At 33.6% G+C, this 25,721-nt stretch overlaps 1 protein-coding gene across 2 annotated transcripts in view; it reads left to right on the forward strand.

Moving 5' to 3' along the window:
* Positions 1 to 25,721, forward strand: part of foi (solute carrier family 39 fear-of-intimacy) — a 58,236-nt gene that overhangs the window by 22,461 nt on the left and 10,054 nt on the right. Inside the window, exon 1 of one of the 2 annotated variants that reach the window (XM_085942878.1) lies at positions 20,310 to 20,545. The exons of the other annotated variant lie outside the window; for it this stretch is intronic. The gene's annotated coding sequence lies outside the window, so the exon portion shown is untranslated. Of the gene's footprint in view, positions 1 to 20,309; positions 20,546 to 25,721 lie in introns of those variants that run through there. 2 annotated transcript variants of the gene reach the window in all.

Raw genomic sequence — 25,721 nt, forward strand, 5'->3', positions numbered from 1 at the left:
ACTTGTGACATGAAGTCACCCGACGACATGACGTAATTGTGACGTAACCTCATTACACGCATCGAGGCGAGCCGCCCAAGCACACGGCTCACCATAGATATTATTATGCTGAAACACCCATTTGTGTATGGGGACAATGAATAACGCCAGTATTTTAGTAGCGTTAATTTCTCGAATGCTATTATCATTCCGGCGACTTCAACTCGCAAGTTACAACATAAGGCCCCTGTTATGAAAATAATAAATAATCATCGCTGTCAAGTTTTCCATAATGTGTGTATATTCCTAAATCACTGAATAAATGACAAATATTTCGATATCACAAAGACACTTCAGTTTTATTACTAGAAGTATAGATTCACTTGTAATAATTTTTAAAACAGCTGCTCTGTTTTGACTGATTATGTTAGCTTACGTCACGCGTAGTAGAGAGATGCCCATTCATGCTAAATGACTGCGTGAACTCACGTGACAGTGTCACGCGAAAAACACAATTATAAATAAATACGCCTGTCGTCGGGATCCGAACTCTGATACGCAGAATATTGCCACGCCCACTTTGCCGTTTCGTGACGCTCACCACCACAAAGAATATTATTCGGTTCACCAATTTATCTATAAATTATTTTTTTTGTGTGTTTTAACATTTTTTTGGTGGTCATGTCGAATCTAGCAAACTTGCCGGCTGATTCTGGAGCCAGACAGTGAAACACATTGCTTATTCGGCGGTCCGATTGGAAAAAAAGATTGATAATAAAATAAGTACGTATTGATCAAAGTCACTCCGCAATTAAAATCAATAAAATAATACATACTGAGTTGCTAGTGTACTGGTTAGTATGAATGCCAACTGTCAGTAAAATATTCGAATTAAAATTAAGGAACTTATCGACTGATGATAGGTACTTAATGGTTATTGACGTATTATATCAGTCGTGCACAAGCTTGAAAAAAAGGTCAATTTATTTATTTTCTATTTTTTCACGGGTCGCAGTGGGTAAAAATGTTGACAAATAATGATATACCTATTATACTAGACGAGACATACATTTTGTTATTTTAAATATTTTAATAGTTACATATCAGCTACTTCAATCACACTCAACTCTGCATTACGTACATGTTATTATAGCGCCTGTACACGTGCATGGATTTACTGGCAGCAATAGTGCGTATCTTAAACTATCGTGACAATAATTGTCCGACATGTTCATGCTGATGGGAAATTCAGGATGCCAACCACATCCTCTGGGAATGTCTTGGAATGTGCTCCGAATCGGAGGAGATGCTCAGGTCGGTCCAACCAGCTGTTGGGCCCATCGGGCCGTCCGACTTGCTACTAAGGCCAATTAGCTTGCATTTAAAAAAAATGCGGCGTCTTACTGCGGGCGTGAGGATCTCTTCACATAATTTTTGCTGCCCGTATGATTAGCTTCATTATTTTTGTTATATATACACTAGAATCATTTTTATTTTTTTCCCTGTGCTCTTCTCTCTCTCTCCCCGGCACTTTGCATTGAAAGTAACTTTAAACTCAGGCAGAGCTCACTTTGAGCGTAGCAACCTTAGTCCTGGGTAGCTTCTCCTAGGGCATTCCCGGCCTAAAACTGAACTAGATGCTTCATATCGCCAATGTAGGACCACGTGATACGCTCGATTAAGACCGGGTGTGGTGCGTGGCGGGTTTTAGCTTGGAGGGATTAACTTCAATATCTTATATTATTTTCTAACCGCTTTGACTCCAGTGGGTCTATTCTATACTTATCGTCCACTAATGTGATACGTACGACGGCTAGCTAGGGTAAGTTTGTATCAAAGTATTAGCACTTATTGTAACAATAATTACAATAAGGGTCAATTCTTGACTAGACATGGTGGCTTCGCTGGCAGTCTCTTTGAGCTCGGTCTTGTTACCCGTTCAAGCGCGAATCCAGAGATTCCGAGCGAACCCAACTAGGGTTGCGCAAGTAAACATATCTACAATATGGATATTTCTAGTCGATTTGGGCAAGTGATTTGTCCGTTTTATTTGACAAGACTAACCTAATTCGAGGTCACTTTTAATGGAGCACAAATGATTTTTTTTTACATTTTTATGGTAAAAATCTTCTTTTATTTCCGCGGTACTGCATTTTTTTTTTAAATTAGCTGCATCGTTTCTTTGAGACTACAAGTGCCATTTCTTATTTCGTGCCATTGTGTTTATTAAAAAACAAACTGTCAACTGAGTGGAAACAACTCAAGTGACTTCTTTTGAATGGAGCTGATATGTAGGTAGTTACTTTATATTCTTGTCTGGCAAAGTCACTTCGTGCGGTGACATTTTGACGGCATAAATTTGAACGATGCACAATATGCCAGCATTGCATTATAATTATTATAAATTAATATAAATTTTGAACACTACTTTTAATACATTTTTTGACCACTTTCATATTATTATGTAAAAATCGACCAATTGAATAACAACAAATTTATTTAGTTTTAAATAAAAATATTTTTCGGACACAATTGCGAAATGTCATAATATGTCGAAGGATATGGATATGTATAAATTGAATATTTATAAAATTGCTTAACGGCCCACATGCTCGTCGTAGGTCAAAATTGAGTTTTTATTGTATTTTCAAACCATGATCCTGGACACTCCTTAACCGTTGTAGATAATCTATTTATATAATTTTGAAGTCTTATTATCCTTTATATTTATTTTAAACATTTGATGATTGCATAAAGTATTTTTGTTACATAAAATAGTATTCTTTTAAACCTCTCGCTCTAATGTTTTAGAATATAGTCATATTTCGGTACATGAATGTGCAGTGGTGTTAAGATTTTTTACATTTATTAATTTCTAATCGCATTTATAAAACCATTAGTATAATTTATGATGAGATAATTTTAGTAAAATATTTACGATAAAAAATTATATTGATAATCTCTGTGATCCCAAATTTGACAAGAATTAGGCATTTTATTATTCAAAAAATCGGCAAGATTAACACATTTGAAGATGATTCTAAAGATACTTATTATAAGCTATGTCTTTGACCATTTAAGTGTGATAAACATCTTATGAATAATGATTGCTTTATAATAATTATTGACCACACACAGTTGGCCGTATCACAATTATTCACCGTGAGCTGTCGTATCGGAAAGAAATGATCGTATAGAACAGAGATCAAAAAATGATTCAAACCATTGAGATGCGACGTTTGTTTGCAGACAATAATGTTCGAATTTTATTATATTCAAAAAGAAAATTAATTTCATATGCATGAATTGATACTTACGAGCACCTACCTACTTGCTAACCTACCGTTGAATCATTCAGAATTTTATATAGATATACGGTTCCATGACAAAATAGAACAGTGACAAAACAGAACACGTCAAAACAGAACAGTGACAAAACAGAACAACGATAAATGTGTCGCTACATTTCAAAAGCAGCCAAGTCCACCTTTAGGTATTTTTGACTTTTTTGTGAATTGCTGAAGAACTAATGCTTTCTAACATTTCTGTATTATCAAAACCATCCAAATCCGCCTGTATAATAAGTAAATGGAAGTCAAAGATGAACAGTTTTTTCAGACTCACCCACATCCACTGAAGTAATTATATCACACTCAGCCATGTCCATTCAGGCCAATCACTGAAGGCGATTACAACAACATGGCCGTCAGTTGTTTACGAACCGTTGAGTGAGTGAGTGTCAATAGTGTCTTTTTCAACATTTTTTAATAGAAATAATTAATAAAAATAAGGTTTCAAATATCAGAAGTGACCCCCGATAAGGCGAGAAAACGAATAATTAAGGCAGAATCGACAAAACGCGCCAAAGATAAGAAAAATCAGTAAATTTTATTATGCTTAACCTGCATCCTAAAAAGCATCCGGTGTCAAGCAGGGTCGCATTTGACATTTTAGTCATAGTACTGAGAATAGAAATTTGGTTTTACACAATTCTAATTTACGAGACTTATAGAACCCTTAGCAGTTCTTAAAAAACACACACACCGTACCTACTCCTTAATTAATTTAAAGATTTTAATAATAATTATTCGTACATGCTTTACTGAATTAAATAGGTAATATACATCCTATTAAGAATATATTTTATAATTATTTTATGATTGCCAAGTTGTAGGTATCAAATAAAAAAATGTGTACCACTATTTAAAACATTTCAAATTGTGATAGTGACTGACTAAACTGAACAAAATAGAATTGTCAGAATTATTGAATATCCATATATTATCCTGAGATATAATTGGCATTTAATTATTATTAAAACCAACGCATTTCCTAGAATTGTATCCAGCTGAGGGCTTCAACCATTTATGTTAATTATTATCCATTTGGACCATTTGTAAAATTTAATTTTTAATACAAATCTATAATTATAACAATTCCTGAAGGATTTTTTTAGGTTTTTGTGTTGCCGAGCATGAAGTCACTTTTATATCGATTTTTTATGTTTTAAAATTAGTAACCATATTTTTTCCGTCGTAATCACATTTTCTTAATTGTTTGTCTAAATTAATAATATATTGAGAAATTTTTTTGAAAATAAATTTATGTAATCATCAACATTTATTTAATATTTCGCCATTTTCCATTTCCTAAGTCCAGCCCAGAAGAATGACACCATTATATCTAATAAAATGGCTGCCACGGAAATATCAAAATAAGCCAAGTCCGCATGGACTTGGTTGATTTTGTGACAAACTAAGCCATGTCCATATAAAAAATCCATTTTTTGAAGAATCTATGAAAATTACACGAAAACTAATAATGTGGAACTTATTAGTTTTAAACATTCTATAATCGCAATAATATAAACTTTCATCTTTATGACCGTGTACACAAGGAAACAAAAAAGCTGTTTTTCTCCTTTTCATCCATTATGGACATGGCTGGTTTTGAAATGTAGGACACAAATATACTTTTCAGGAAAAATATTAATTCAATATTGAAATTGTCCTATCTCTATTATGTTGATAGATTTTTAATAGCACAGATTTTCAATACGCCATAATAAATCAAATTATATACCTTATTTCTGCATTTCTAAACGATAGAAAGCCTCAAATAAACCAGACTTTGCCGGCAAGCTTAGGATATCTCATCTTAATCAATTTATAATATGTTTAAAATGATTGGGTGCCTAGGTACAACGAAATAATGACCTAACCTAACCTAAATAGATTCTATGAAAATTAATGTTTCATTTTCTCCTGGCTGTTCTGTTTTGTCGTGTTCCATTCTATTCCAGTGGTTTTACGTATTATTTATTTAGTATTTTATTTACACATAATTTTTGATCTCCATGATATAGTCATCATTTTCCGACAAGTAAGCTCACGGCGAACTGTGCTACGGTGAAATTTAATAAGTACAATTATTTACATGTAACCCCTATTTAGTTGGGCACGCTCGCTTAAATTCATACTAAATCTGTTTTAAACAGAACATTAAAAATGTAGAGTTGTAGATATACCATTCTTGTGGGCAGAACGTGGACTATATTTTTGTACTATCGCGGAAATAAATTAAAAGCATTCAGACTGATGACAATACGTCAACCTTCGAAATAATTCATCGATTATTCAATTACATCTATTTGTGATTCGGGCAGCACGAAAACTGTGGATTATTATATTGTACACATAATATATTATGATGTACTAGGAAAATTCCATAAGTAGTCAATTATTTTAAGCCAATTCTTCAATTCCAAACCATTTCTTTTATTCAACGAATAATTTACAAGATTTTGAGAATATAATATTCAATATACCTACCTATTGACGATACACAACTTGAAAACACCTCAAATATATTATTATATCCACTTGAAAAAATCGTATTTGTAAAAAATACGATGCTCGGCGGGATTTGAACCCGTATTGGTATCGCGCCAACAATGCATTAAGGTGATACATCAGTGAAACGGCAAATAATTTTTAACCATAGGCGCGACGAAATTTTGGACTCGCTCGCATTCTGAGAGAGAACGTCGAGCTGGAAACACGTCACTTTGTTTCGTGATGGCGACGGGCGTATTAATTCTTAAATCGTGTAAAGATGACTAAAAACGTTACCCATTTACTTTAAAAAGAAAACATGTCAATGAATATATTATTATTGTTACTAATAGAACAAAAAACAGAACATAAAATGGACGTATGTTGGATTTATATGACAAATTATATTTTGTTTGGCATGCGCCATTTGCACCCGCAATCCGCGCATCGCCTAGCCACGATATTTTTAGACCGTGCCTCAACTGAGGTACAACCTTAACCAATCATGTTGCGAGCCTCCTATCTAATTACGACAATTTAAACTAGTAGGTCATACATGAAATGTTTATCAAATTGCGTTATTATTGACTATCGGTTTTTGTGTATTAATTCAAGGAATATTATTTACCTTAATTACTTACCGACGCCCGGCTTTCGCCAAATATTTTTAATTATAACGTCTACTTGAACTTGCTTACAATTCCTAATAAACCATTTCTTTTATTCAAACGAATAATTCACGAGATTTTGAGAATGTTCCATATATTGAACATACATAACTAGGAAATAAATTAAAGTGACCAATATGACAACATGGTGGGCTTTAAAAATTGCCGACTATTACTGATTTTGAATGGATTCTTGGTTTCGTATTGCAAATATTCATAACTCACCGCCCAGGCATACGATCGTGTGTCCACACTCCACAGCATGCTCCGTATCCGAAGAGTATTGTTACAAAATTCCAAGTTATTAAATTTCCAAAAAAAGAACTGAAGAATACTTACGAAACGTATCATCCTTGAGAGCTTTCTCTTCAACCTTCAGTTACTTTCCTATGGGCAAAGGTGTTTTATTTCTGTTCAGAGTATTTTGCTTTGGACAATACATAGGGCTGTCAAAAAAGTGTCAATAGTTTTTTTTCGGTATCAAAACGGTTCGATACTTTTCCCCTAGAATATTGGAGTAGCCTAGAGTCATAACTCACATTTTGTCACTTTTTAGTTAAATATATTCTAAGTGATTCTAAAGGCATTAATTTATATAAAGACAAATAATTGGCTATCAAAAGTCACTTTAAACCAGCGATTTACAAACTTTTTCGTCAAAGGAACAATTTTTTAAATCAAAAACATTTGGTGGGCCGCCCTTGCTTTTGTAAATATTTTCTGTTTTTAAGAAACAAAGCAAATGAAGAAAAACATATTTAATTGTGCAAACTTATATTTTTAACTAAATATACTTATATTATAATTACTAATATACTAAAAATACTATTAAAATTGGTTCACTATGTGATGTATGCATTTGTTTGTTTGAAACTAAATCCTGCAATCTAGGCTCAAATTTTCTGGATCATCCATTCTTACCAGAGAATATTTAATTTTAAATATAATTTTTAATATTCGATATGAATAATAAAAAAAATACAGATTTAACACAAATCTCGCGGGACACATCAAAAGGTCACGCGGGACACAAGTTGTGACCCCCTGCTATAAGCCATGTGAAAATTGTTGTCTAAAGTTGAGTGTTGACTGTTGGTGCCATAACTCACATTTTTCAATGAATAATGTGAGTTCTGTCATCAAGGCCTTTCTAACCAATCATGCAGCTCTATTTATCATAGTGTGCTGTGTGTATGCAGCCTTTGGAGTATTATATATTTAAAAAAAATGTTAATTGCCGCATTCACTCATTAATATTCTAGGGAGTTCAATACTTTTTACAACATTAGGTCGTATTCTTATTTGTCCGGTGGTTGTTTATCCAGTACAAATCTTGCAATCGATTTTTAACTAACTTTCCGACTAGCTAGACATTTGAAACTTTTAGAATACATCAGAACACGATGCCAATGCATTTTTGAATACTTTTAGCCACCTTTAAGTAGAATTGAATTCATTTTCAGTTAATTCTGTTTTGTATGAAAAGTTATTTCGGAAGAAATCCGTAATCCAATCCACTATTATTGAAATAAATTATTAATATATACGTCCGTTACTATGGAAATCAATATGAAATGTCAAAATGACATTTCAGTATTCGAGGGCTTAGTGTCAAACAACACTATATACAAAAGTGCAACTTTACAGGAGAGCCAAAAATCGTTATTTTAGATTCTTGTAACTTAACAAGGGAAATGTTTATTTAAAACCTAATGTTAATATTTTATAATTTATTGTGTACTGTACATTTATCTTGCTTATGATGATGTTAAAATTTATAGGGATAGTTTTAAAAAAATATGAAAACAAGGGTAACTTATGTAATTAGCGTTAAACTTTACTGACGAGAAATTAGAAAAGATTGACATAACGTTGTTTGACTATCATGTAGCCGTAAATGTAAAATAACGTTATCTAGAAAAAAAAAACACTTTTTTGTTGATAACGTCTGAGTTTAAGCACTCGTATTCTTTCTATCAAGTACATTTTTTTTGATCGTTTAAGCTTGTCAAGTCAAGTCAAGTCATTGGATTCAACAGAAAATTTATATATAAATATATAAAATTCTTTTCATCTTGTAATAATCTTATATTATGTTATTACAAAAAACAGTGATCTGGTGGATTGGCGATTATCTCAAAACTCTATTTTTGGAATATATGAGATATGACTGTATGTGTTTATATGTTTTTTAATAAATTAGTTCTCAGTCAGTAGAATTGTATTATCATTATTCATTAGTTACAAACTTAAACAGAATATCACTAAGGTAAAGGCACTAATGGTTGACAGTGCACTAATGGTTGACACTTTTGAAATATATTAATTAAAATAAGAAAACCTGTGCATGTATCCATTCGAAAATAGCTTAAAAACATGTACAGTGTAAATTTTGTGATGAACCAGTCAAAACTCATTTCTTTTCGAGCCAAACCATTAAAATGGCGAATATTTTTTAAAGAGTGTGACAGAGTGAGTACGCATTTCAAATTTTCTTACCAAATCCGTTAAGAATGCTGTACTCTTCCAGGTAAGAAATTATTACATAATATGTTTTTATTTCAGATTTTTGGTATCTTACATCTAATAATATATGTTAGAGTGTAGACTAGATTTGAATAGGTTTCGTGATAATATATTCAAATTTATGTCTGAAATTGATGGGTGTCAATTATTGGACCACAAAATAAAGAAAACCTAATAGTTGACAGGGTATGTCAATTAGTAGTGATCACATCAAAGTTGCAATAAGAGTGATTTTTCAACAATTTCGGCATACATATACATTCAGTTTTGATTTCATATAAGAAAGTATATTTTTCGTCCATCCTCTCCAATAGTAGACTCATGTCAACTACTAGGTAAATTAAATGTCAACTTTTGGTTCCGCAAAACACGAAGCGACTGCCTCAAGAAAAATGCCACCTATAAAACGACAAAATGTTTCAATACTATTAAGGCTATACCTCAGTTGAGGCATGGTCGTGGCTAGGCAATGCGCAGATTGCAGGTCGCGGGTGCAAATGACGCATGCCGACCGAAATATAATTTGTCATATAAATCCAACATGCGTCCATTTAATGTTCTGTTTATTGTTCTATCAGTAACAATAATAATATATTCATTGACATGTTTTCTTTTTAAAATGGGTAACGTTTTAAGTTATCTTTACACGATTTAAGAATTAATACCCCCGTCGCCATCACGAAACAAAATTACGTATTGACACCTCGACGTTCTCTCTCAGACTGCCAGCGAGTCCAAAATTTCGTCGCGCCTATAGTTGAAAATTATTTGCCGTTTCACTGAAGTATCGCCTTAAGCGTCAATTACATTGAGCTTCTTTACGAGCTGTTTGTTGGCGAATTTATAATCTGCCTGTAAAGTCGCCCAGTGTAATTATCGAACAAGCTAACATGTTCGATGATTACACTGAGCGACTTTACAGGCGGATTATAAATTCGCCAACAAACAGCTCGTAAAGAAGCTCAATGTAATTGACGCTTTAAGCAGCTGTGGAGGCAGCTATACATGATGAGGCAAAGCCTTCCAACTACAACAGCTACAAAATGTGCCTAGAATTACACTGTTATATAAAGTTAAATCTCATGTGTAGCATTAAATGAGAACAAGTTCATACATATCTGAAGATGGAAGAAAATAGTAGCAGTGCTGGTAACATTGATCAATATTTACGAGCAACTGCAAATCCAAAAAAATGTATTTTAGAAGGGAAAAAGAGATATCATAAATATGTCTGCGTTGTCCAAAAGGCATTTAATAAAAATGATATCATGGTAATGATTTGTTTTGACAATGCAAAAACGAGTCACCGGTTGATGGTTAATTTGTATGTAGGTACCAGAAAAGGTAAGGAGAAAATATTTAGGTAGGTACATGTAAATTATACCAAAATATTCCATGTCAACTATTGGTGTCAAGGTGTCAATTATTAGTGATTCATCTTTTTTGCCATGTCAAGCATTAGTGATAAAAGATAGGATACAAAAATGTTTTATTAAAAAGTGTGTTTGATTATTGCTTATTTTCTCTCATTATAATATAATAAGTAAGGGTTTTGTGCAGTGATTAAGATGTCTGGTTTTTAAATCTATGAAGAAATGTGTATTCTATATTAAAAAAACATGATTTTTTTCTTAATGTGTCAACCATTAGTGCCTTTACCTTAGTTAAATACATAATTTGTCCTCAACCGAAAAAAAAATTACACGAAAAAAACTTTGACCTTATTTTACTAGTAACTTTAATTTTGTAACATAACTCTTTCATCCAGTTGTCTTCATTATTATATTTGCTTCGCATTCTTCGATTTCCTGTGGACTCCTTTTTTTGATGAAACATTGTGTCCAATATTGTGACGAAATATTGCCACATTGAGACTATTGATGTAAGTAGGTACGTATTTATAGCAATCGATAACAATTTTTATTAGTGCAATTGACTGAATTAAATCGAAATAGTTTTTCGACTAAATGCTTATTGACCCTTCGCATGCCGACATCAGATATAACAATTAGTGCTGATGCATTAAAATTTTATTTAAATAATTTTGACCTTTGGGGTTAATGCGGGCTTTCAATTCTGTTTGTGTTTTCGATCCCTTTTTTCATAATTCGATTTCACTCGTCATCAGTAGTAATTATACTGGTACCTACCCTTTTAATGCCTTGTCTCGCCCAAGATACATTTGCCCGCAAACATATAAACAGTATAAAAACTGTTAATAAACATTTTGTGTAAAAGTATGTAATGGCCATAGTGTGGCCATATTTGAATCAAATTATTACTGCTGGTTTAGCAAGTGGCAACGTATGTTCTTATCTAGTGTTGTTTTGATTAAAACGCGCAAATTTGTACGATTTGAACTGTTCAACCCACATTTAATTTAAAAAAAAGTAATGTTTACAAACCATTGTATAGTAATTTGTATTTTGTTCTGGAATATGCTTAGGTTGGTAGTGGAATAGCATCTGAAGAATTATAAAAATATATATTTAAAAAACAAAATGGTGTAATGGACTATCAATTTACCATACATTTTAATAAAATAAGAAAAAGCTTTTTGCGAATTACTCTCAAGTTTAAAAAAAATCATAATTATATACTTGATGTATGTACACCCTTTTACATGTGCATGTTTCAATTACTGACTGTTTCCGCAACTTGGTGTATCTGCGAAATACTCATGCTCAAGTCATGAAAGTATTCGCCGTCCTTTGACATTTTACCTACAATCACAGGGGAAATATTGGTCAATAAATTCCTTAATTACTCACTACATTATTTAGTTTTTATAACGTCCTTAGACTTGTTAATAATTAATAAGGAAAGAGAAAATACTTAAAATTTACCTAGTCGATTATGAAAAATTTTGCAGATGGCGCGTTTAAATGAAACAGGTAAATTGAGCGTAGTTATACACAAAACAGCCAAGCCACAATTATGAAAAAATTGAGTTATTGTGGTTTACATAATCTCACACGTTTGTTTTACGTTCTGCACAAATCAGCCAAGCTGCTGTCATACAAAAATCTCATATAAATGCGTCTTAAAGATTTTGCAAATCGCAGAATATGACATTTTCGATTTGCATAAAGCAATCAAGCTGCAGTCATACTAAAATGTCACATAAATGCGTTCTAAAAATATGCCATATTCGTTCTGCAAAAAGCAGCCAAATGATAATATTATTATGTAATTATTAAAATCCGGACTGTAAGGTGTGTTTTTCCACATTCAATTAATACTTTGGACGCTGAAGACGCACATGCGCGTAATGACCAGGCGGCCGATCGATGTAATTAACTTGCATTTTAAAGGTGCTAATTAAAAAATCATTATATAGTCAGCAGCTTATGAGTTAATAAACATTATTTTCTCAATTACATTATATGTTTCATACAGATTTTTCATATAAAAAATAGTGCCAGGCAGCTAAATATTAATGTATAATTTACAAGTTTTTCGAATTATTTTCAGAATTTTGAAATTCCCATAATACTTGAATAACTTAGGTTTTTTTTTAAGAAAATATATGCAAAAGAGTTGGCTGCATTCAAGAATGAACATTCTAAAAAACCCGTTGTGTACAAAACAGCCTGGACTGCTAAAACACCAAATTTTCATAGATTTTATGCTTTTATCTCTTTATAAGTTACACAAAATCATATAAATATATAATATCTATCATTCAAAAGGTATACTTAAATAGTATACAGAGGCTTTGTGGATTTAAAGAAACACACTTCACATAAAAGTGCTTTTATATCTGTTTGAGGTTTGTGTGGCATGGCTTCTTTGCGTATAACTACGCTCAATTATTGTATGGATCAGCGGTTGAAAAATAACTATCATAATTTAAACGAGACCGTCGAATAAAGGACTTTTGTGTAAAATTAGAATCACTACGACTGACATGGTGCAAAGCTTGGATTCGCGTAAATTTTGATGGATAATGGAAACCCAGCTCTTGGAGCAAGCAGGTTTGGCGAGTTAACAAAACATCGTACTGCATTTTGATAACATAAATATGATAAATTCACCGACTTCATTGAGATTTAACCTTTGTTGATAAATAAGATACGTGGGGGTTAAGTGCTAGTTCGGGTCACGTCGGGTGTATCGGCGTCTTTATATCAAAATACAGGGTGTTCGTCGGGAATGTTTACTGCTGATATGTTGTATAACTTTATGGAAAATATAAAATGGTTTAATGTTTTTATTAAATGTTGGGAAATACGTATGGAAGATAATGCCAGCTAAATGTCCGCCTCTGTTAACCTCACAAATGCAAGCTCTTTTCACAACATTTTCCCACATTTCAACCGGTATTTCATTAATTTAGTCGCGAGTGTTTTGTTTAAGTTGCTGAAGTGTTTCTGGTTTGTTGGCATAAACCTTGCTCTTTAGATATCCCCACAAAAAGAAGTCAGGGGCTGTTAAATCCGACGACCGTGGATGCAAATCGACATCACAATTTCTTGAAATAATTTGTCGAAATAGATCTTTCAGTAGAGCCATTGTAAGATTAGTTCTATGTGATGTACGGCATCGCAAATGTGGAAGAAGCTCTTGTGTCAACTGAATATTAAATGGATACAAAAATGCAAATATTTATGCATAATTTCCCACAAAGTTGTTGTCGTAAGTCCAATTTCTTGGGCACGGTTTGGATTTGATGTTGATGGATTGTTTTGAACACTTTCTAGGACAGCAGCAATGTTTTCAGCTGATGTTCCCGTACGCTGTGGCCCTGGCCTGTACTTGTCTGCTATAGAGCCTCGTTCTTCAAAATCATTCACTAAACGATAAATAGTGGGTTTTGATGGTACATTATTTCTACCCAAAATTTTACATGATTTTCTAGTCGTCACCATAATTGATGAGATTTTGATAAAATGTTAAAATATTTTTCCATAATAAATTTGCCACGTCTATACTTCACGATTTCCAAATATGAACTGTCAAAATTCATTTTTACCAAAATGGCGACCAAAGAAAGTAGTAAACCTTTCCGACGAACACCCTGTAGCTGTTGGAAAGTTGTGATAGATTCGTAGTGTGTAAGGTCTGTTATCAATGTTATCATTTACAGCTGTTATATACTATTTATATTCTTAAGATATTCTTGTTGATTTAAATTAGTGACGTGTTATCACTTAATGTTGTTTTGTCAATAATTCTTGGTTGAAAGACATTATGCCGGGTGGATTTGGCGGTAGGTACGTAATTTGAATATGCGCAAGAATAGACTCCCGTCAACATATTGAGTGAATATACTTAGTTATATATTATTTTAATATGCTGTAAATATTTTTTTTAAACCCAAGAGTTAAACTCGCAGAATAGAATAATATTTTTTTATGTTATCTGCTTACTTCCGAATTAAATTAATATCGACACTATAAATATAATTATGCGACATTACAGTGGCGAAGGGTGAATGTATTTTATTAAGATCCGACATAAATAGTGCACACTAAACTTTTTCAGTCACACATATTTGTTTTCATTGAACTAAGACTATAAATTGCAAAAATAGTGCTGGTTAGTTTTTAAAATTCAATTAAACCATGCGTTACCAAGCCATAATAGATAATGTAGTCAAAAACGTTCATCTATCTATAAATATTTAAAATTATGCCATTAAATTGTACATAGTCTTAGATATTGTATAGAAGAATATTTTTTTATCTATTATGGTTTGGTTTAGGCAGGGTTTAATGAATTTAAAAGAGATGAAGGTTTACTTCTAATAAATAGAAATCAGATAGGCTATACCTACCACATTAAATTTTGAAGCAGGGTTTTGAATGTGTGAGTCTCCTACGAAAATGAAACACGCATTACAGACGTGCAATAGTGTGTGTTGCAACCTTCAAACACAAACACACTATTCATCAGTTGAATCATTTACAACTGACCAAGCCGGCCCCTTCTTCTTCTTCGGCCATATCCGCCCCCTAGTTGGAGCATATGGAAACCACGTGGCGCCTCCAATAATCCCTGTCGCTCGCCAGTCTTCTTGGATCGTTCCAGTTCAAACCAGCATCCCGTAGCTCCGCTGTATACACTCTATAGAGTATAGATAGTATTTATCGGCCCTAATCTCTATTAAATTATGTGAAATAAGCACTACCTATGCTTTGTGTTTTATTTTACTTAATACAAACTTGCTAGTTTTAATTTTCAATCTACAAAACATTAATACAGTTGACCCATAGGTCGCGGTACAGTTCGTTTACCCTATAATTTGTAGGATATTGTGTTAAAAAGTAATAAAAAAATCAATTGTAATGATTAATAATATATTCAAATTGTGTTTTTTAAATTCAATATTATATACTTATTGCGTCGCATAGGTGACCTCTATTTTTCTGCATTGTCTATCACGTCAGGCTGTAGTGGTCGAATCTTAGCCCGGGATGCACAGAATCTCGATGTACGTCAAATCTAAATAACACCAATATAACATGCATAAATATAAAAATATTATAATGACTACAAGTATGTAGTGTCAGTATGACGTCACATCGCGTTCTGCTATCGTTAGTGTTGTCATTTTTTAAATTTCGATTTCCCGATAACTATTAAAAATATTTTTTAATTGGTATAAAATGGTAAAACGTAATGCAATTGCACAATATACATTAATAGTTAATATAAGCTTTAAATATGTAATTTAATCGTTGCTTTATCAGTGGTTAATTGAATACATTGACGCATTGCGGATACTGTATACCTCGTAAGACAGAATTATATTGGATATTGTATGTTTAAAAAAAGTACCCATATGGCAATAAAATTCTTATATTTCAAAATGGCCTCCGTTTAATGTTTTATATGTCAGAGCGTAAACAGCTGAGGACATGAGGACGTTGGGTAATTCGACTTCAATATGCGACTTTAAATTCTATATAACGATTTTCAGCGTTCTGTAAACGAGATATTATACTCAAATAATCCATTATTAGCATTCCAAGAAAAATATTGATGTGTATTTATGATCATTAATGTTTTTAGTGTTTGAAAGATGACGATGATGAAAGAAGTCAGGCCGAAACATTAAAATTAGACCCAACGGCTCACTCACGATAGCCTAACGGTAACGTGTTGGCTTATAATGTCGTGGTTCCCGGGCTCGAGTCCTGGGTTTGTCAAAATCACATATTGTTTGCACCCAGCGTACTGACCGCTGCATATACATGGCGGATGGAGATGGGGTAACTCAAATCATTGACCGACCTGATAGGTTGAGCAAGTGGATATTGATTATGATTATTGTTAAACAAATCCAGTCATTAAAATGACGTTGATACGTCATTCGTGTTCAAATAGTAAACTCTCGATTTGCCAACTCAGGTTTGATCACTTTTGTTCGTTTCTCTACAATCTCTACTACTTATATAACTCTGATGGTTTTTTTGATTATCTGTAAATGTACACCAAACTTATATATATATATATACCTATTAATACTATCGACCGAGGGTACTCGATGGAATTTGAATTTAAATCCATTAGAATTTAAATATATCGACTATGGAAAGGAAAAAGGGCGTAATCCACACAACTCAATATGTTGCAGGCACAAAAATATTTTTGTTATGGTTTTCGGTCAAAGTTAAAACACAAAAAAGATATAACCTTGAAGTGCTTGATAATTATTAATCATTAGGTTTTTATGTGCTTAATCTGATATTAATTATTGAATTACTTAATTAAAAAAAAAAAACAACAACAACGATGATGGTTCAGTCGTTTTTTCCCACGTCTTTTTTTTCTTTTTTAATTGATGGTTAGATTTAGATAATAAATTAGCATTTGCAGCTTACGTCCTTTTTACACAACGTGTATTTAGTTGAGTACAACGTTATTATGCAATAAAACCTATTTTGAAAAAACTGAGGGTTACGCCTTTTTTCCTTTCCACAGTCGATATTATATTTTGAAAATAAGCTTGGTTTAAGGACAGTGCCTATTATAATTGCGTTTCCATTGCTAAAGTTAACAAAAAAATATGCATGTTGTCGCTAATGAAAGTAATATGTAATTTATTTGGAAGATAATGATGTGTCCCAGTTAGATTAAATTTATTACACATTGATTATAGGACCTTTAATTCATTCAGATTGCTTGTGGCACCTACTTAGGTTTTAATACGATTTTCTAAATTAACTGGAGTAGGTAAAAATTAAAACAGTAGGCAATTAAAAAATAAATTAACAGCATTTTGTAATTGTAACATGATTCGTGTTAATTAAAATTGTCTTCAAATTAACATTGTACTTTATATGGAATTAATGCCAAGTAATGTAAATTTGTTCGAATTGACACTTTGACAAAATGCTGAACTAATGAGTAATCTTTATATTATAATGGTTTTTTTATGTTTCGTTGAGAATCTTACAGAATATAGTTTCGCCCATAGACTATAGATACATCTAGACGCCACCCGTTCATTGCTAAATGAAGCCGCGTGCCTTGCGTTTGGTTTGTGGACGAGCGAACGCATTCGTCTACAAATGTTCGAGACCATAGACCATTTCGCTAGTGCTCGCACTAGACGCTCAGAATAAAATATAATTTTCTATTTTTTTTAAGTTATATAGTATTTTTAAGCGGTCAAAATGCAACCATTAGGTAAATATATCCACAATTTAAGTTATTTTAAAGAAACACTAGGTCACTGATATTAAAATATATAATAATATACAAATAAATTATCACGAACATGTATCAACTTACCTATGAAACGTAATACCATCTTCTTGCTTATCAGTACGGCTACCACATTTTAAGACAACACACAGAACCATCTTTTCTACTTAATTAACTAAAAATATTTACGACTGACTTTATGTTTAACACAAAAAATAGCAATTTTAGCAACACTAGCTCGCAGGTTATCGACGCTATGTGAAGCGTTTCACCACGATTTGCCGGCGACACTTTTGGAAACTAGCTCACACATATGTAGACCTTTTATCTTACTCTAGCGCGTGTCGCAGAGATTGTAAGTGCCCATACGCACTTGCGGCAGGCCGCCTATCGTTTTTTGTATGCAAAGTGCGATATGCGGCAGGCCGCTGCGGTTAGCCGGCATACAAAAAACGATAGGCGGCAGGCAGCCGCGGCTAGCCGCGAGGCGGCCTGCCGCAAGTGCGTATGAGCACTAAGGGTGCCGAATACTTTCTCACTCGCACTATGCATCATTTTTGTTCCGGCCTTGGTTTCGCCCAATTTTGTACCTAATCGTACAAAAGTGTTCTCGGACAAGGCCCTGAGTTGAGTGGCTTAGGGCGCAGTTAGGTGTTCTTTGAACATATGAAATGCATGTGGTCCTGCTGCGGAAGCAACGGGGCGCGTCAAGGTAGTCGGCGGGGGACAAGCCGCAGACACAATGGACGAGATAATGTGTACAACTTAAAATTAAAATAAAATCACTCGACTGCTCCTGTTTCCCAATCAGATGCGGAACTACATTGCTTAAAATCCCCGGTCCGGGGGTGTCCAAAGCCATGGGGGCCCATTTTATAATTATTCTAATACGCATATTATTATCTATAAATTTTATTGTAATTTTTTGAAATAGCATTTAATTTTAATACTACGTACATTGCCCTATTACAGCTTGTCTAAACTTGTATTGGAGGTGACTCAAGTGCATATTTTGCGACTCACATACAATATGTTTCATTGTCAATTTATCGTTAAAATGTCAAAATATACATCCACGCATCAAACAAAGCAAGTCCTGAGACCCGATAAATTCTCGGTAACTATTAATTATTGCCATACAACGAAAAAAGGTCCAAATGACCATCAAAAGAAATTTACTCAAGTACCTACGTACTCTTCTGCAACATTTTCTTGACTACGCTACTGTCTACTAAATGGGAGGAGCTTGTTAGTTCACAGTTTTAACACGTAACCAAGAAGTTGTTGCTGATGAGTACCTGCCAATAGTAGAACTTAATTTCGTCGTGTTGGGCTGTTTGCAGTGGCCATAATCTATCTTTATGATTATTTTAATTGGGTAGGTGGGTTGGGTTATTGTAAAAGGCCAAGTTGCATGGAATGTCACGAATCTCTCTCTACGCTATTTTTCCGTTTATCGATAACGTAAAAATATAAAACGTAGTGCGTATAAGGACATGCGCGTATGACTAGTAGCTGACAATCGCGATAAGATATTTCTTTACCTTGCAATCATAATATTTGAAGTGCTGATTAAATACGTAAATGTGAAAGACTAGCAGTATTAAATACGTCATTATATTATCCAAAACGTCATTTACTTTCGTAAACATACGTTATTCTAATTCCTTGCCATGCCAATATAAAAATATACAAATCTAGTGTACATACATAGTTCCTTACTAAGGTATCTGCAATATGTCAATTAATTAATTGATTCAGTTAACCACTGAAAAAGTAGGTAACGATCGATCGCATTATTTAACGTTTATAATAATTATTAACTATGCCATTTATATTGTGCAGTTTTCATACTTTTACCAGTATGAATTAATACGTCTCGTTGTATTGTCAATGACATTTACATTCATAAACAGACATCTCAGTACAATTTTCGAATGTGTTGCCATGTCAATAAAAATATACGAATCCAGTATATCTAGTACCTACCTTACTAGGTAGGTATACTTACTGTATCCGCAATACGTAAATTGTTTCAGTTAGCGAGTTAAACATTGATAAAGTAGTGGTGACGTTATTTAAGTTTAAAAAAACATTGGAATAATTATCGGAAAAACGTAATTAGAAACCCGCTAATTTAAGCTGACATTCTATTTTGGTCTATGCGTTATGTGCATCGCTGCATGTGTAAAATGCTTTATTCTGAATTTTAATATAGGTATAGGAAAGTGTTAAAAAATTACGGGGGGTCCAGAATTTGATGCACTGTTACTGACTCATTTTCCCAGTGCTCAAATTGTACAAACTTCTATCGCCTTCGGTCAGCACGTAACATAAAGAAGTAATTATAGACGGCCATAAAAAAATGCATCGCCCGAGTGAATGCAAAAAGGAAAACAACGATAAAAGCGTTCTATTTTCAAATTATTTTTTTCACAGCGCGCGCAAAATGCCGGCATTTCTAGAAACCACATTCGTTTAGTACAAATCTGACGCAACACGTACCTGCGTGTGCGAGCGTTGGTATCTGAGAATGGAGTCATTGGACGTCTCGCTCGCGCGTCAATGCCACTCGTAAGTCTGTCTCTCTTCGTAGTGATATAACCGCCATTTTTTGTGATATATATCGCGTTGGCTGTCGTTTTTTGGCACTGTCCATAGAGTTCGACTAATACTTGAAGTGAAGACGCAACCTTTGATTTGATGCATCGTTTATCAATAATTTGCATTAATATTTATGGTTAGTACGTATCATCATCGGTATGAAATAGCGGCGGGTTTCAACGAGTTAGTGTTTTGATTTATTGTTCATTTTTCCCCCAAGAGATGGCTGTCGCATTTGGGCGTAATAATTATTGACAATAATTAATAGACAACCTGTGGGTAAGTTGTGTTGTGCAGCATTTCGAGTAGGTACCAACCTAATATACTTACCTATTATTATATAACTACTTTTCGTTTAGTTATCAAAATGGCCAAGAGGATTTTTTAATCGCGATTTCAAACGAAATGTAAAACATACATACCTATTAATTTAAAAACACAGAACTATAATAAAAAATCTTTTTATTTTGAAAAAAAGTACTACTCCCGACGGGACATAAACCTTTGTAACCACTGTATTCGCGCCAATTTGCTTTAAAAATTAATGCTACGGGCGTCGTATCTAATTACGACGAAATCGACTAGTAGTTTTTATATGAAATGTTTAGTAATTATATAGGTTTTCTATGGATTCAGCTGTGTCTATTATGAGTTACGATTATGCAAGTCGGTGTCGTTTTAAATATTCGTGTTCAAGGCCCGGTGTAAAGGCTTAATTAGACCAGCGGACTCGTAGATCTTATCAGATTCAACGATCGTCGCGACGCGTCGTGAGCAATCGTCGATTTTAAATTATAATTGAAGAGCCTAGTTTCAAATTCCCCTAAAACGGTTTTTGAAAAATTTTGAGTTTGTTTTTTTGATTTTAGATGGATATTTTTGTTACCTATATGATGGCCAAAGATTGAACCTTAAAAAAGGCCAAAAACCGTCAATATCTACGTATGATCAAAAATAATACAGTTAAAATGGTTGGGTGTGCTTTTCAAATATCCTTTTATAAATACATGGAAGTTCACAGATTTAATAGATATGAGTTTTTCTCATTTTTCTCAAAAATACCTAAAATCGTTTTTCTCAATTTTCTCAGAACTACCTAAAATCGTTTTAGGGGCTTTTACTAGGCTTCAATAGTAATAGTTAATTAACATAATATAGAATAATGCAAGACAGGCCTTTATTATTAGGCAAGTTTATGTTTTCCTGAATATCTTTGGAAGAATTACGCCGAAGAAGCTTTTAAATAATGCAGTCGAATTTTACCAAGTTTTATGATTCCACTACACATGAGCCTTGCGTTTTTAATATTATAGTTATATCTAAAAAAAAAATCTCCTGTCTTTTCATTGTTTTCTATTTTTTGACAAGGGACATTATGACAGGGCCCAATCGATGTAAAGCTCAAATTGCATTAGATCGTGAAAAATCACCTTTAAGTCGTTCCCTGGAGTTGTGACTGAATTGTCGTGTCGAATATCCGAATTAACCTTGAGCTTCCAAGAGTGGCCGCGTGAACGTGTCCTGTCTTGTATTTAACATCATTTACAACAGGAGTTTGATGTTTACATAACGAAGGCTGCCTGACTTTATTCATTATTTTAATAAACAATAATAATACAAAACAAAATAATACTCTAGTTACTAGGGGCTAGTAAATACAATCAGCAACCCATTACATACTTCTTTAAATTTCATTTGTTGCTTTATAATTGTTTACACTAGCAACTGAGCATATCGTCACTGTTCTGGCAGAAGACACTAATTTGAAAAAATGACATATTGAGTTAGTTTTACCAAAATGTTCCTTATTTCAAACTTTACCGTCTGGAAACCTTCTTAATAAATAAACAGTCTTTATTTTAAAGTCATCCTTTTTACGATTACTTAATAAACTCACATGATAGACCATTTCAAACATTTTAACAACTTCAAAGTCAAATTACTCAAAACTAGTATTCTCCAGTTAGTGTGTTCTGCCAGAACAGAGACGATATATTATATTATGACCCAATCAAATAAAAGCGCCAACACGATTGAGTTAGTAGGTGAATCGTTCCGTATAATTGCTGTTTAGAGTCGACGATTTTTGAATCTGGTTGTGTCTGCGAATCTGCTGGCGTGTAATTAGGCCTTTAGGACCGGTCCTGCATATTCTGCCTCAGCGCAGCTATTCTTAACAGTTAGTACTTTAGCACGTTTCCATTATTTTCATCTGTTCAAATTAACACGAAAGGCATTCCATACACAAGGCGGTTTTCAACAGCTGGTTGGACCGACATAAGCATCTCTTCCCTCTTGGAGCACATTTTCAGACATTCCCAGAGGATGTGGATTGCAAAACAGTTGTATCTTGCATCTCAATTCAATATGTAAAATTAACATACTCTATCTCACTCTAAAAAGTAACAAAATGGGCTGTTGAAAGATAGCACTTTTTGACAGTTCTTAACTACATGAATACATAAAGTGATAAATGTAACATATTTTGTTAGAATAGCCTTGCAGCTGTGGTCCCTTGCAGTGTGACAATTTACTAGTTTTATCGAGAGATGTCGCCAATAAAATTAAATACGAAATTAATCATTCACAACCTATGCCTTAACATTGTTTTTGACATTGAAAAATACATCAGTAGGTAATTATAATGATTAATAAACTATAAATCACAGGAGTCTTAAAGCCATTTCTTATCATATTGTTTACAGTTAACTGCCATAAAACTACATGGTATGTTGTTATTGTAGCAAGTAGGTTGAATAATTGAATGCATAATATTAATCAGTGGTTTTCAACAATTTTTGTTTTGGGGGCTGTTACAATATGTCATGTAAGTCGTAGGTATTACATTTCACTGTGTAGCACAGTTCCGTATACTATACGGTCATCTCTGATTTTGGCAAAGTTCATGAATTCATGAATGAAAAACTTACCTAACCTAACCTAACAAATAATCCAGTATATCGACTAGATTTGTTTGCTGCTGGCTTTCTGTAAGTAAACTGACAAGAACCGTGTTTTATTTAGACACGAATTTTATCTCTGTGCTATACGAACCAAAGAGGTTGGACGGTCTTTAATATACGACCATATATATCACAGTGAAGTGTGATACGGTGAACTGCATATGTACAGATTTCCGGACACGTTTGGGGATATCCTTCAAGAGGGAGCGTAATTCACATGTTAAAGTATTTTACGCATACTACAGTATTATATTCCCCATATTATTTATTATCTCAATTTTTTCCCGTTCAATAAATGATAACATATTTATTTGTTTTCCACCTTAATATGGCACTACTGCCCTTAACTGTCTTGTTCATCGGTCTGGATCAATCTACAGCCGACTGAAACCCTTTCTAAAGCCGCGTTGCCACGATCCAAGTACGATCCGAGTACACTCGGACCGAGTGTCATCCGAGCGCATTCGTACGAGATAGTTTCATACTAATTACTCCTATCCAAGCTACTCGGACCACGTCCTACTCTTCCGAGTTAGCTTGGATAGGAGTAATTAGTATGAAACTGTCTCGTACAAGTGCGCTCAGATGGCACTCCGTCCGAGTGTACTCGGGTCGTGCTTGGATCATGGCAACGCGGCTTAAGCTGATTCTATACCTCTAATTTCATATAATTATACAGCAGCCACTTTGAATAGGAACAGGTGGAGAGAGTTTTTGGATGTAGCTAATACCACCTCGGATTCGGTTACATGTAAGTTGTACGTATGCAGTTCATCGTGGGACACTTATTCGTGCGCTGCAATACGTGAAACATGAGTTCGCATAACATTTTATCAAATGACGAGTTCTTTGTTGAACATTTCACCGTGGAATACATTTGTACATATCTTACAAAATGCGGCGATATTTTGCAAATAGTACTGTTCCAATTAGATTAACCCTAACCTAGTAAAGACATCTCATAAAATTCGCCACATGTTGTAGCATACATACAAATATACTCCACAGTGAAATGTTCAATGAAGAACTCGTCATTTGATTAAATGTTACACGAACTCATGTTTCACGTACTGATGCGCACGAATAAGTGTCCTGCAGTGAACTGTTTACATACAAATTTCTCTATTACTCCTATATCTATAATAATAATGTATTGTTTTGAAAATTACTTAATATTTAATTTCAAGTGTTTTTTTTTTTGTTATTGTCACAATTAATATGATAACATTATCTAAGAGGCATTTTTATTATTTTATTGCTTGATACAACAGTTTTGTTTAAAATTAAATATTATCTCTTGTTTTTCATGCATTCTGTATAGTTTTTGAGATAACTGTACAAACTGAGGGTGTCCTTGCTAGCATTTTTTAGGTATATTAAAATAATTATTAGTGAAACCTTGATAAATTAATATTAATGAGTCATGTTAGATGGCATTGTTTTAGATAATTATTAACTGTATAGATTTATGTACAAACGATCCTCTTCTTTTTGGTCGTTCCCTCGTGGCTTAGGATCATGACTACCTTGAAATTCTTTCAACTTTTGAGCGACCAAGCTTCTATCGGTGCAAAGTGAAGGCTGCTCCAGTCAGACCCTTCACTTGATCGTTCCAGCGCGCCGACGCTCTTCGTCTGCTTCGCCTTCCCTGGAGGCTATCCAAAACTACCAGTCTAACAGAATATGTCCAAAAAAATGCAGAATGTGTCTCAAACATATTGTCGAGAGCCGTTCCTTTGTTCTATCCAAGAAATATGAAGCATTCGGTGCCAACATCACATTTCGAAGGCATCATTTGCCTATACAAAAATATAGAGAACACTAATGTTTGCACAAGCATCATTTTCTTGTCAATTGAAATTCCCCGATTCTTCAATATAGTGGTGAGATGTGTCATCGCTTTTCTCGCAATCTGTGTGCGTCTTCTTATCTCTGCTTCACATCCGCCTTTTCCACTAATGTTCGATTCCAGATAATATACAAACTCATCCAGTGTTTCTAGATTCAGTATACTTGATGGTTAGCCCGATCGATAACTATTATATATTATTATGTACGATAACTGTCAAATAATCACATAAAGTGTTGTGTTTTTAATCCTAATGGTCTGTTGTAACCACACAACAGACTAATAAATAGAATTCCGATAGGCTATACCCCTATACACCACATTTTGATGCAGGATTTTGAATGTATGAGAAAAATGAGGCACACTTAGACATGCAATAGTGTGTGTTGCAACCTTCCAATATACAAATATTGAATGAGCGTCAATGCGTAAATTGACAGCAGTTGTCAGAACGAAGCACAAGCGTATTCTTGACATGTGTGACAGTTTATCCCATATTCTTCCACACTCGAGATCGGTTGCCTGTTACTCCAGACCCGTTAGGTATTTCAGCGAATTTATTCTATACTTCCGTTACGGCAGCTATCTAGGGTAGGTTTGTATCGAAGTATTAACACTTATTGCAACAATTACAATAAGTGCT

The sequence above is a fragment of the Rhyacophila brunnea genome, unplaced genomic scaffold (assembly GCF_057557595.1).
Source record: "Rhyacophila brunnea isolate RB1 unplaced genomic scaffold, BYU_Rbru_1.0 scaffold_15, whole genome shotgun sequence".
Lineage (NCBI taxonomy): Eukaryota > Metazoa > Arthropoda > Insecta > Trichoptera > Rhyacophilidae > Rhyacophila > Rhyacophila brunnea.